The following is a 10714-nucleotide window of genomic DNA, read 5'->3' on the forward strand; positions in this document are numbered from 1 at the left end:
ATTGAAACAACACCTTCTAGACAATGTATGGTATTCACCTTTGCAAAATACGTCTTGGAAAAGCCAACAGCCATGATAAACAACAGGTACAGCATATTACCATTTGTTTTTAACAAAACAAGTTGCTAGTTCATAAGTATTTACTATGACATCCATTAAAACAGTTTAATTATTTGAAATTTTAACTAGAAAAGACCAAAGGCCATAACAGAGCCAAAATTTGTCGCAGCTAAAATAACTTCCTAAATAATCATCAACCCCTGAAAGTCAGTCAGCTACGAAAGTTTGAGCACTCTCCGCTAGGCAGTCAGGGGAGTGGACACACGCTGTTGGGACTCTATTTTCCATTTTTGAAAAACAAACAAGTCATAATTCTGCAAAGCACGACCCAGCAGATCTGCCGTTTTTACGATCAATTACACATTAAGTATGTTCAATAGTGAAGGTTTGAGCTAGACCTACCCAGTAGATATATTGAAGTTGAAATCACAAACTTTGGGGCGAGTTGACCGACGTGTAATACCGTCCCTTCCGTGTGGGCAAAAAAACAACAGTCGATTATAAGAATAAATATTATGAATTATTACCTAAAATAACTGTAAATATGTAATTTTGCATTTAATTTAATTGAATAACAACCAAAAATTGTTAAATGACCAAACAATCCCAGAAAAGTCGTCAATGTCACCTTAACCTGAGATCTCCTGATGTGAATATCATAAAGGGTCGTCTTTCGTGCAAGTCCATTAACCAGCATATTATTGCATATGATGATATTAATTCTCTAGATATTGAGCCAAACCCAATCGATTATACAAGCCCTAGTGACCTTGCATGATCGTAAGTGAATGCATTCTGCGCTTTCCGTTCCTCCCATCTATATATACCAATGTGCATGTTCGCAGGTGAAACAATTCTCAAATTTAGAAACCGTAACGAATGTTCTGTTAAAAGACACAATGACGTTGAGCTTTTATCAGCAGCAATGTTTTTCCTCTTAGAAAGCCCCGGTATAATTTCTCAAAACTGCAAAATTGCACATTCCCATTGCCGTCTAAACATCACAAAACGAAGGCAAGTTGGCTCAATATCGTTCTTAATTCGTGTTATCAGCAAGTGAACACATACAAGAGGTTGTTTGTATCTACGTGAACATGGCTTGATTGATTAAGGTTGCATAAAGCAGCGTATTCGATCAGGTCATTTCCGTTTTAATTAGGGATGGCAAGGGTTAATCGGTTAACCGGTTATCCGTTTCTTTAGGAGGTTAACCGATTACAAAATTAATATTCGGTTAATCTTGCAGAAAACGCATTTTTTTGTTGAACGCAATAAATGCTCAAATCGTTAGCACCTTTTCCTTTTCAATCAGCACACACCAGTGATAGTTTTCATCCGTATGCGAAACATAAATAAACTACAACAGAATTAATGTAGTGAATGACTTAAAGGTGATAGTAATCTTGAATAGTTTTTGTCGGATATGTTCGTCCCACCGATTGTTTATGTTTATATGAGCACTGGAACTTTTGATAGAAACTATTGAAGTTCATCAGTAACTATTTACACGTTTTGCTATATTGTTATGTCTGGTTATATAATTGTGTATATGTAGTTAGGATGGCATATTTAACACGGCGTTGCTAAGAAAATTAACTTGACGCAGCTAACCAAACCTCCGAACAACATAATAATGACATCCTTCAATGCGCTCGATGGAGTCTAAAGCATAACCCACATATTTAAAACTCAGTCAAGCAGAGCCATTTCAATAACTCGCGCAAGTAAACAAGTTCACTTAGTATCCCATTAACATTACCACGTTTTGTTTTATTATTCCCCGAGCGTAAAAACGCTTCATTTATTATTACATGAACAAAGATTTTGAGAGAGCGAAAGTAATAAAATAAAGTTGTTTTTTAACAAGCATCATATATTATCCCATTATGATAAACACGCTTCATTTATTATGTATTATCCCTTGATCAAAGTCACGTTTCATGTAGTATGCCATTAGCAAACGGACTAACGCTGAATTTCAAATACCACGCTTTTAAGAATGTTTACGCGTTTCCAAAACACGAAACTCTGTTGGGAAAACTTAAATGTTAGGGTCAGTGATTTTATAATAAATAATCCGTATATTTAATGTGATGTGACTTGTCACAACGTGACGCATTCTCTTTTCATGTAAGGCAATACGTGCATTCAAAATTAATCGTTCCCCTAGCAATCCTAATTGAACGGCGTCATATGAAAATGGGCCCTATGCCATATGCGGCCAGCGTTGCTCAAGAGCAGCCTGCGCAGTCACGTAAGGTCTCGTGGTCTCATAGGCGTACAGTGTAGCTTCTGGCAAGACCAAACGAATGCGTTAATTGGTCTGGAGCTACATATGTCGAATAAGACCCATTTTCGCATGACGCGGATTAAAAATATTCATTACGTTTGTGTACTCGAATATAGCCAATGCCATCGTTAAGTATAGCACTGCACTTTGGTGTTATCGCAACTTCGAAAGTCAACTATAATAAATAAAAATAAGTTGCATTTATATATCATCATGATAGTTCTCCTTTTCCTTTTCCTAATTATCATCAATTTCAGCAGTGTCATGATCATCAATATCATCATCATTAGCAGCAGTACCAGCATCAGTGTTATGTCACTGCATTAAAGTATTATTAAAACCACAATTGTATCATACCCCTGTGATAAATATCATACATCATTGTGCAATTTCAAAAGGGACGTGTTCGCAGATTTTTACATTATTTGAAGTGTGCCATTAAAGGCCTTTAATAGCTAGATTTTGACATCGGTGATACAGAGCTCCGGTATAAAAACAAAGACACAATTTATAAACGAAAATCAACACAAAGTATCTGCTTAACGAAAATCCAGTGTATGTTGAAATTTCGTCCCTGATTAGCCTAGGCGGACTGCACAGGCTAATCTTGGACGACACTGTACGAACATGCCTGGACTTCTCACAACGCTGCAAGACAATCAACACGACAGAGTATATTTGCATATATATGTAATTGTTTATAAACGTCAAAGACCTTTATGATACATATATAGGTGTTTGTAAACGTATACGTTTTTCGGATGTTTTTTTATTTATGTGGTACAAAGACAGTCGGTTAACCGGTTAACCGCTCCAATATCGAAACAGGTTAACCGGTTACGGATTTGCGTTGGTTTGCCATCCCTAGTTTTATCTTTATTGATTCCGCCGGCGAAGTTTCTTAACGTAAAATGAATGCTTTTCTGTAAATTGAATGAGCAACTTATAACAAGAATATGATAATAACTGGACAGTTATAAAGGAGAACATCTTCCTCGTGGATTTCTGCCGTTGTCAATGCATGACTTTAACAAAGCTTAAACTGTTGATGATGACCAACCTGGGTCAGGTGTCAAACGATGCCCTAGAGGTTAATCAGTTAGGTTCTCAGCTGAGTGAACTATTAGGTTTCTCGGATGAAGAGCGTCCCAAATGAACAACTCCACATTTCATCGAAAACGGCATGTGAATGAATATTTAGATGGGTTTGTACAATTAGGTCCGAAGAAATTTAAAATACCTACAATGCCCAGTTTTAAGATTTCACATGGGAACTTTCCAAATTGTAAGTTTTTTTTATTGCGCTAATTTTCCTTATTGGACTGATACAGATACTTTTCTCAATTAGATTTAAAAAATCGTTGGACCGGATGACGTCAATAAGAGTGCCAAACTGTCACAAATACGTTGAAGGTTTTGGACAACTTGATAACTTTACCTTAGAACGGATGAAAACTACTTCAATTAGAGAGCGGACACCATGCTAAATGCTTGAAATGCACTAAGTGACCTAGTGAAATAGTCTTTGACCCGGCATGACCCATATTTAAACTTGAATTAGATATCATCTAGACACAACTGTTGACCAAATTTGGTGAAGATCGGATGAAACCTACTTCAAGTAGAGAGCGGGCATCATGCTAAATCCTTGAAATGCACTAAGTGACCCCGTTACCTATTTTTGACCCGGCATGACCCATGTTTGAACTTGCCCTAGATATCATCTAGACACAACTTCTGACCAAAATTGGTGAAAATCGAATGAAAACTACTTCAACAAGGGCTGTTTGTAAAACATGCATGCCCCCCTATATGGGCTATAAGTTGTAGTAGCAGCCATTGTGTGAATACGTTTTTTGTCACTGTGAACAACGGTGGTGGTGGTGGTAGGTGGTGGTGGTGGTGGTGGTGGTGGTGGTGGTGGTGGTGGTGGTGGTGGTGGTGGTGGTGGTGGTGGTGGTGGTGGTGGTGGTGGTGGTGGTGGTGGTGGTGGTCGTGACGCTAACGCAGCATTACAATAACAATACTTAAGAATGATCAAATGGGAAAAGGTAACCTAGCACTGGCAGTAAATATGGGGCTCATTTACAGGTCAGATTTGGAATCTCTGCTGTAAAATGAGATTTTAAATGAATTTAAGGGAGGCAAATGCTGTAACAAAAAGAACATGCATAAACGGTAGTTGTTTCCCTTGTTTGAGCCATGCTAAATCCTTAAAATGCCTATTTCCAGTAACTGTGACCTTCACCTGTGACCTTGACCTTTGACCTAGTGACCTCAAAATCAATAGGGGTCATCTGCGAGTCATGATCAATGTACCTATGAAGTTTCATGATCCTAGGCCCAAGCGTTCTTGAGTTATCGTCTGACAACCACCTGGTGGACGGACCGACCGACAGACAGACCGACAGACAGACCGACAGACCGATTTGGAATCTCTGCTGTAAAATGAGATTTTAAATGAATTTAAGGGAGGCAAATTCTGTAACAAAAAGAACATGCATAAATGGTAGTTGTTTCCCTTGTTTGAACCATGCTAAATCCTTAAAATTCCTATTTCCAGTAACTGTGACCTTCACCTGTGACCTTGACCTTTGACCTAGTGACCTCAAAATCAATAGGGGTCATCTGCGAGTCATGATCAATGTACCTATGAAGTTTCATGATCCTAGGCCAAAGCGTTCTTGAGTTATCGTCTGACAACCACCTGGTGGACGGACCGACCGACAGACAGACCTATTTCCAGTAACTGTGACCTTCACCTGTGACCTTGACCTTTGACCTAGTGACCTCAAAATCAATAGGGGTCATCTGCGAGTCATGATCAATGTACCTATGAAGTTTCATGATCCTAGGCCCAAGCGTTCTTGAGTTATCGTCTGACAACCACCTGGTGGACGGACCGACAGACAGACCGACATGAGCAAAGCAATATACCCCCTCTTCTTCGAAGGGGGGCATAATTAAAGAGCGGACACCATGCTTTTTGCTTGAAATGCACTAAGTGACCTCATGACCTAGTCTTTGACCCGGCATGACCCATATTTAAAATTGATCTAGATTTCATTTAGACTCAACTTCTGACCAAATTTGGCGAAATACGAATGAAAACTACTTCAATTAGAGAGCGGACACCATGCTAAATACGTGAAATGCACTAAGTGACCTAGTGAAATAGTCTTTGACCCGGCATGACCCATATTTGAACTTGTCCTAGATATGATCTAGACACAACTTCTGACCAAAATTGGTGAAAATCGAATGAAAACTACTTCAATTAGAGAGCGGACACCATGCTTTTTACTTGAAGTTCACTAAGTGACCTCGTGACCTAGTCTTTAACCCGGCATGGCCCATATTTAAAATTTATCTAGACATCATTTAGACTCAACTTCTGACCAAATTTGGTGAAGATCCGATGAAAACTACTTCAATTAGAGATCGGACACCATGCTTTTTGCTTGAAATGCACTAAGTGACCTCGTGACCTAGTCTTTGACCCGGCATGACCCATATTTAAAACTGATCTAGATATCAATTAGACTCAACTTCTGAGCAACTTTGGTGAAGATCGGATGAAAACTACTTCAATTAGAGAGCGGACACCATGCTTTTTGCTTGAAATGCACTAAGTGACCTAGTGAAATAGTCTTTGACCCGGCATGACCCATATTTGAACTTAACCTAGATATCCTCTAGACACAACTTTTGACCAAATTTGGTGAAGATCGGATGATATCTACTTCAATTAGAAAGCGGGCACCATGCTAAATCCTTGAAATGCACTAAGTACCCCATGACCTATTTTGTGACCTGGCATGACCCATATTTGAACTTGTCCTAGATATCATCTAGACACAACTTCTGACCCAAATTGGTGAAAATCGAATGAAAACTACTTCAATTAGAGAGCGGACACCATGGTTTTTGCTTGAAATGCACTAAGTGACCTCGTGGCCTAGTTTTTCACCCAGCATGACCCATATTTGAACTTGACCTAGATATCTTTTAGATATCTTTTAGACACAACTTCTGACCAAATTTGGTGAAGATCGAATAAAAACTACTTCAATTAGAGAGAGAACACCATGCTAAATGCACTAAGTGACCACTTGACCAAGTTTTTTACCCGGCGTGACCCATATTCGAACGTGACCTAGATATTGTCTGGATACAACTTCTGACCAAGGTTGGTGAAGAGCGGATGAAAACTTTTTTAATTAGAGAGCGGACACTGCTGTGGACGCCGCCCTCCCGCCCGCCAAGGGTGATCTTATAATACGTCCCGTTTCGTACGGGTGTATTTATAAAATCAAATCAATCATATCATTCCGATTCTCTGACGCAATATTATTTGAATCCTGAATTCAAAAGTAAGAACATATTTTTCCATAATGTTTATATATATACTAACTCCTGACTGGGGTTTATTTTGGAAAACTTACTAATATATGGGTAGAAACAATGACGACAGAAAAAATTCATTTCACACGCTGTATATATCGTTATTGTTTTAGCGTTGTTCATACCTATATCAGATAAAGTTTTTGCCAATGTTATTGAGATCCGGATAACATCATGTATACCCATTATGTCTCATTGGAAAACGAAAGTAGGAATAAAAACAACTATTTTGATTATATCCATACCTTAAAATGTAGATAATAGTCTAGTTTAAAAACAAATAGGACATGTTCTCTTAATTGTTTAGCCTTGTACCTGTTGGTAGTTGTAACAAGCCAGTTGATAGTTGCTCATTATATTATCGAATGAAATTACATTTTTGGTTTATGGTCTGTAAAATAATGTAATTTCCATTGAAAAATGACTTACTTCTATAGTCAAGTAGTATTTACCGGATAGCTTAGGACTCTGAGTCTCATGTCAACGTATAAAACACGAATTTACCTGATAAACTTTAAACCACGAAAGACAAATGTCTTGCCTCTTGAAACTTGTAAGCGGTTTTGAATTTCAACTACATATTTATCGTGCGAATGTCGTTCGTCGTTAAGGCGAAAGTCTATAGAGGTTACAATATACTAAATACTCGTTTCATGTAGTGCTGTACTCTCTAAAAAAATATCATAGTTGACTCGAAGGCATGTTTTACATCTTAAACTATTGTTCGGGTTTTATCTTTCGGAGATAATGGTAGGGCATTAATAGGTGTTCACGACCGAATCCCTGAAATATGATAAACTTGGAGACTTTAGTAAAGCCTTGCACTGAAAAAGGTTACATTCCACTAAGAAACGACCGAAAAAAAAAAGTTGCAAAAACAGTCGATTTTGATTAGCGTCAAGTTCTTTTTTGGTTTGAACATGACATATCTTTTTTATTGCATAAATCGATTCCGCTTAGAATGGCCTTTAAGAAAAGGTATGGTTATGGGGGTCTCTATGTGCAAAATGTTGCATTTATTTTCGCTCAAAGTTGTCGCTTTAACATTGAATTATATAGGGAAACTATTTAGTATATTGTGACCTAGAGAGATTTGTTCACACCGTCTATGAAGATTTGACTTGCCGTAAACCGTCCAGTTAGAACAGCTTGTGGCATTTAGGTTACAATATACTAAATCTTTTTGGAGTGCAATGCTATACTCTCTAAAAACATGAACATCATTTATTTGAAGACACGGTTCTCTGAAGGGTCACTTGCCATGACTTTATTTTAGTATATTTCTGTGTGCATGTGGCAGGGAAAACATTGTTGTTTACTAGAAATTCACTCTTTTATCTGAAGATTGGAGACTACATAAGACTTTGACAGATGGCGGGAAACCCTCATGAACTGGATAGAAGCCGGTAAATAGATGGCCGTAAAACAGTGACTTTTGATTCGTGGCGAGTTCTTTCTTACATGTCGCGTGACCTATCTTTTTTATTGCTTAAATCAATTCGGCTTGGAATGCTCTTCGAGAAAAGGTATGGTTATGAGGGTCTCTATGCGCAAAAGTTTGACTTTATTTTTCGTTTAAGTTATTGCATTTACATTGAATTTGTGTAGGAAATCTTTTACTATATTGTAACCTTTACAGACAGAACAAATCGGTCCTACTAAATACCACTAAGGACCACTAAGGACCGCTAAGGACCACTAAGGACCGCTAAGGACCACTAAGGACCACTAAGGAGGTCCAAATGACCACTAAGGACCACTAAGGAGGTCCAAATGACCAATAAGAAGACATTTATGTCATTTGTAGTGATAAGGGGGTAATTAGGATATATATTTGTGTTTCTCTTGACCAGTTATTTAAAATAAAATTAAAAATTGTTGGTGGAAAAAATGTTATATTCTGAAAAACTGTTGTGTTAATAATTAAGTTTGTATTTCCTATTGTATAATTGAAATGTGATACTTTGAAGAAAAGAGTGATTCTGTGAGAATGACTTTCATTTTCAAACTGTGAAAACTATCAATTAGTTACCTTATTTAATCATGTTTAGAGAATGATCTTAATTTTCAAACTGTGAACAAATCAAACATTTTCATTCTTTAATCATGTTTACAAAAAATGAACTGTCGGTGTCATCAAAGGATGTTTATTTGTGGTATAAATTAAGCAATTAGGTAAGTATGTAATTATAAAATTATCACGGTCATTTTCAAATAAAAAATCAAAGGGAGGATAAAGACAAGGTTTTCACGGGTTATCGAGTAATCAAGGTAAGTGTTGTTGCTCAATTGTTAAAGTGTGTATATATGCTGGTGATTTTTTTGTATTGTATCATCTTTATGAAAACAAATCTGTGGAAATATATTTATATTCTATAACTGTTTCTAATCATTCAAAATGCCTTCAAGACCGCGAAAAAAAGCCAAAGGTGAAAGTTGGCCTTGTGCTGTGTGTAGTGTGAACTGTTCAATTGGATCTGTCCAATGTGACTCTTGCTCTAAATGGATACATGCCCAGTGTGAAGGATTAAATGAAAGTGACTTGCAATTTCTATCTGGAATATCATACATGTGTCGTATCTGTATCAGTGTTGAGGACAGAGATTCTTACAGTTACAACAGTGCTCTGTTCAGGCTGAGAGAGGTAAGTTACCTTATCAAACTGTTTTTATCTATGTACAAAGTTTATAAGATGAACAGTTTAGTGTTTATTATTTAATGTACAATGAGATCGTAGTATTTTCAATTAAATAATAAGCACATTTCTTTTGGTAAATCGAATATATATTTAAGATATAAAAGGTACAATGTGCTTGCACTGTTAAATAATAATAAACATTGAGTTGTTTAAATCGGCATTTTAGGAACATTTTTAGTAAAAAAATGACTTGCCCCAACTTGATGAAAATTGCTTTAATGTACAAAAATGTTACGTGTCATTTTAAAGGGCACATGTATGATATAAGAAAATCAAAATGCAAATATGGAAAATTTGACAACCGGTAGTTAATGACCCTTTGAAAATTGAAAATTCGGTAACTTGCAATATATACATGGAAGTAAGCTATAAAACGGCCCGTTTTAATGGATTGAAAAGATGTATATATGTATTAAGACGATGTACTTATGTATAAGTCTGAATAAACTGTCTGTCTATATTTTATTAATATGTCAAGCACGTACACCTAAAAAAAAAATACGATATTTCTTTATTTAATGTAGAATTTTACAATTATAAGGTCTTGATTGTCATTAAACATGTTATTTAAAGGTGTGATATCTTATCTTAATTACGGTATCTACACATGTGCAGACCCATAAACGTTTTTAATCCACACTTGGAACATTGCCTCCCATTTAGCGAATTCGTTCGCGCCTTTATCGCTGATGGTTTTTTTTTCAATAGATTTATGTTGCTGTCATTAATAATCCGTAATTAAAGAAAAATAAATTTTTTCATGTTTTTATTTTTTAAGCGTAAATTTAGACCGTATTACGAAAATTTAATAAAGACATACGTTTAGGAAATCTAGAGAACACAATTGCAACAATTTAAGTTTAAGGCTCACTATTTTTCATGTTGAACATTTCAATCGTGAATTAAGATGTTATTAAGAAAATTTAATAATATTTCAGGCAATAAACTTTGATTTGACATGAAAAACGTTATTTAAATAATAATATAAGAAAGTTGTAGACAAAAGCTGATATGTCCTTTTCAATAAAAAAGTATGACATCCTGACATCTTACACAGTTTTGCAAACGAATAACTCCTATACTTGTTCATTTAAATCACAAAATTCATTTCCGGCTAGATATTTTTGTATTAGCTTGAGAGCGATTTTTAAATAAAAGATTGCTAAAAACCACTACAGTTTTAGACTAAACAAGATACATAATTTTAATTAAAAAAAAATATTCTCTACCTGAAATCTAGCAGAGTTTCGATAATACATATT

The 10714-nt window shown here is 36.1% G+C and overlaps 1 long non-coding RNA gene across 1 annotated transcript; it reads right to left on the reverse strand.

Moving 5' to 3' along the window:
• Positions 1-4362: 4362 nt before the first annotated feature.
• On the reverse strand, positions 4363-5306 carry LOC127835127 (uncharacterized). The gene is made up of 3 exons (XR_008028368.1): positions 5241-5306; positions 4930-5057; positions 4363-4585 (listed from the first exon to the last, which is right to left on the reverse strand). It is a non-coding gene; the product is annotated as an uncharacterized LOC127835127 (long non-coding RNA).
• Positions 5307-10714: the final 5408 nt, after the last annotated feature.

This window comes from Dreissena polymorpha, chromosome 6, assembly GCF_020536995.1.
Source record: "Dreissena polymorpha isolate Duluth1 chromosome 6, UMN_Dpol_1.0, whole genome shotgun sequence".
In the NCBI taxonomy this organism is placed as follows: Eukaryota; Metazoa; Mollusca; class Bivalvia; order Myida; family Dreissenidae; genus Dreissena; species Dreissena polymorpha.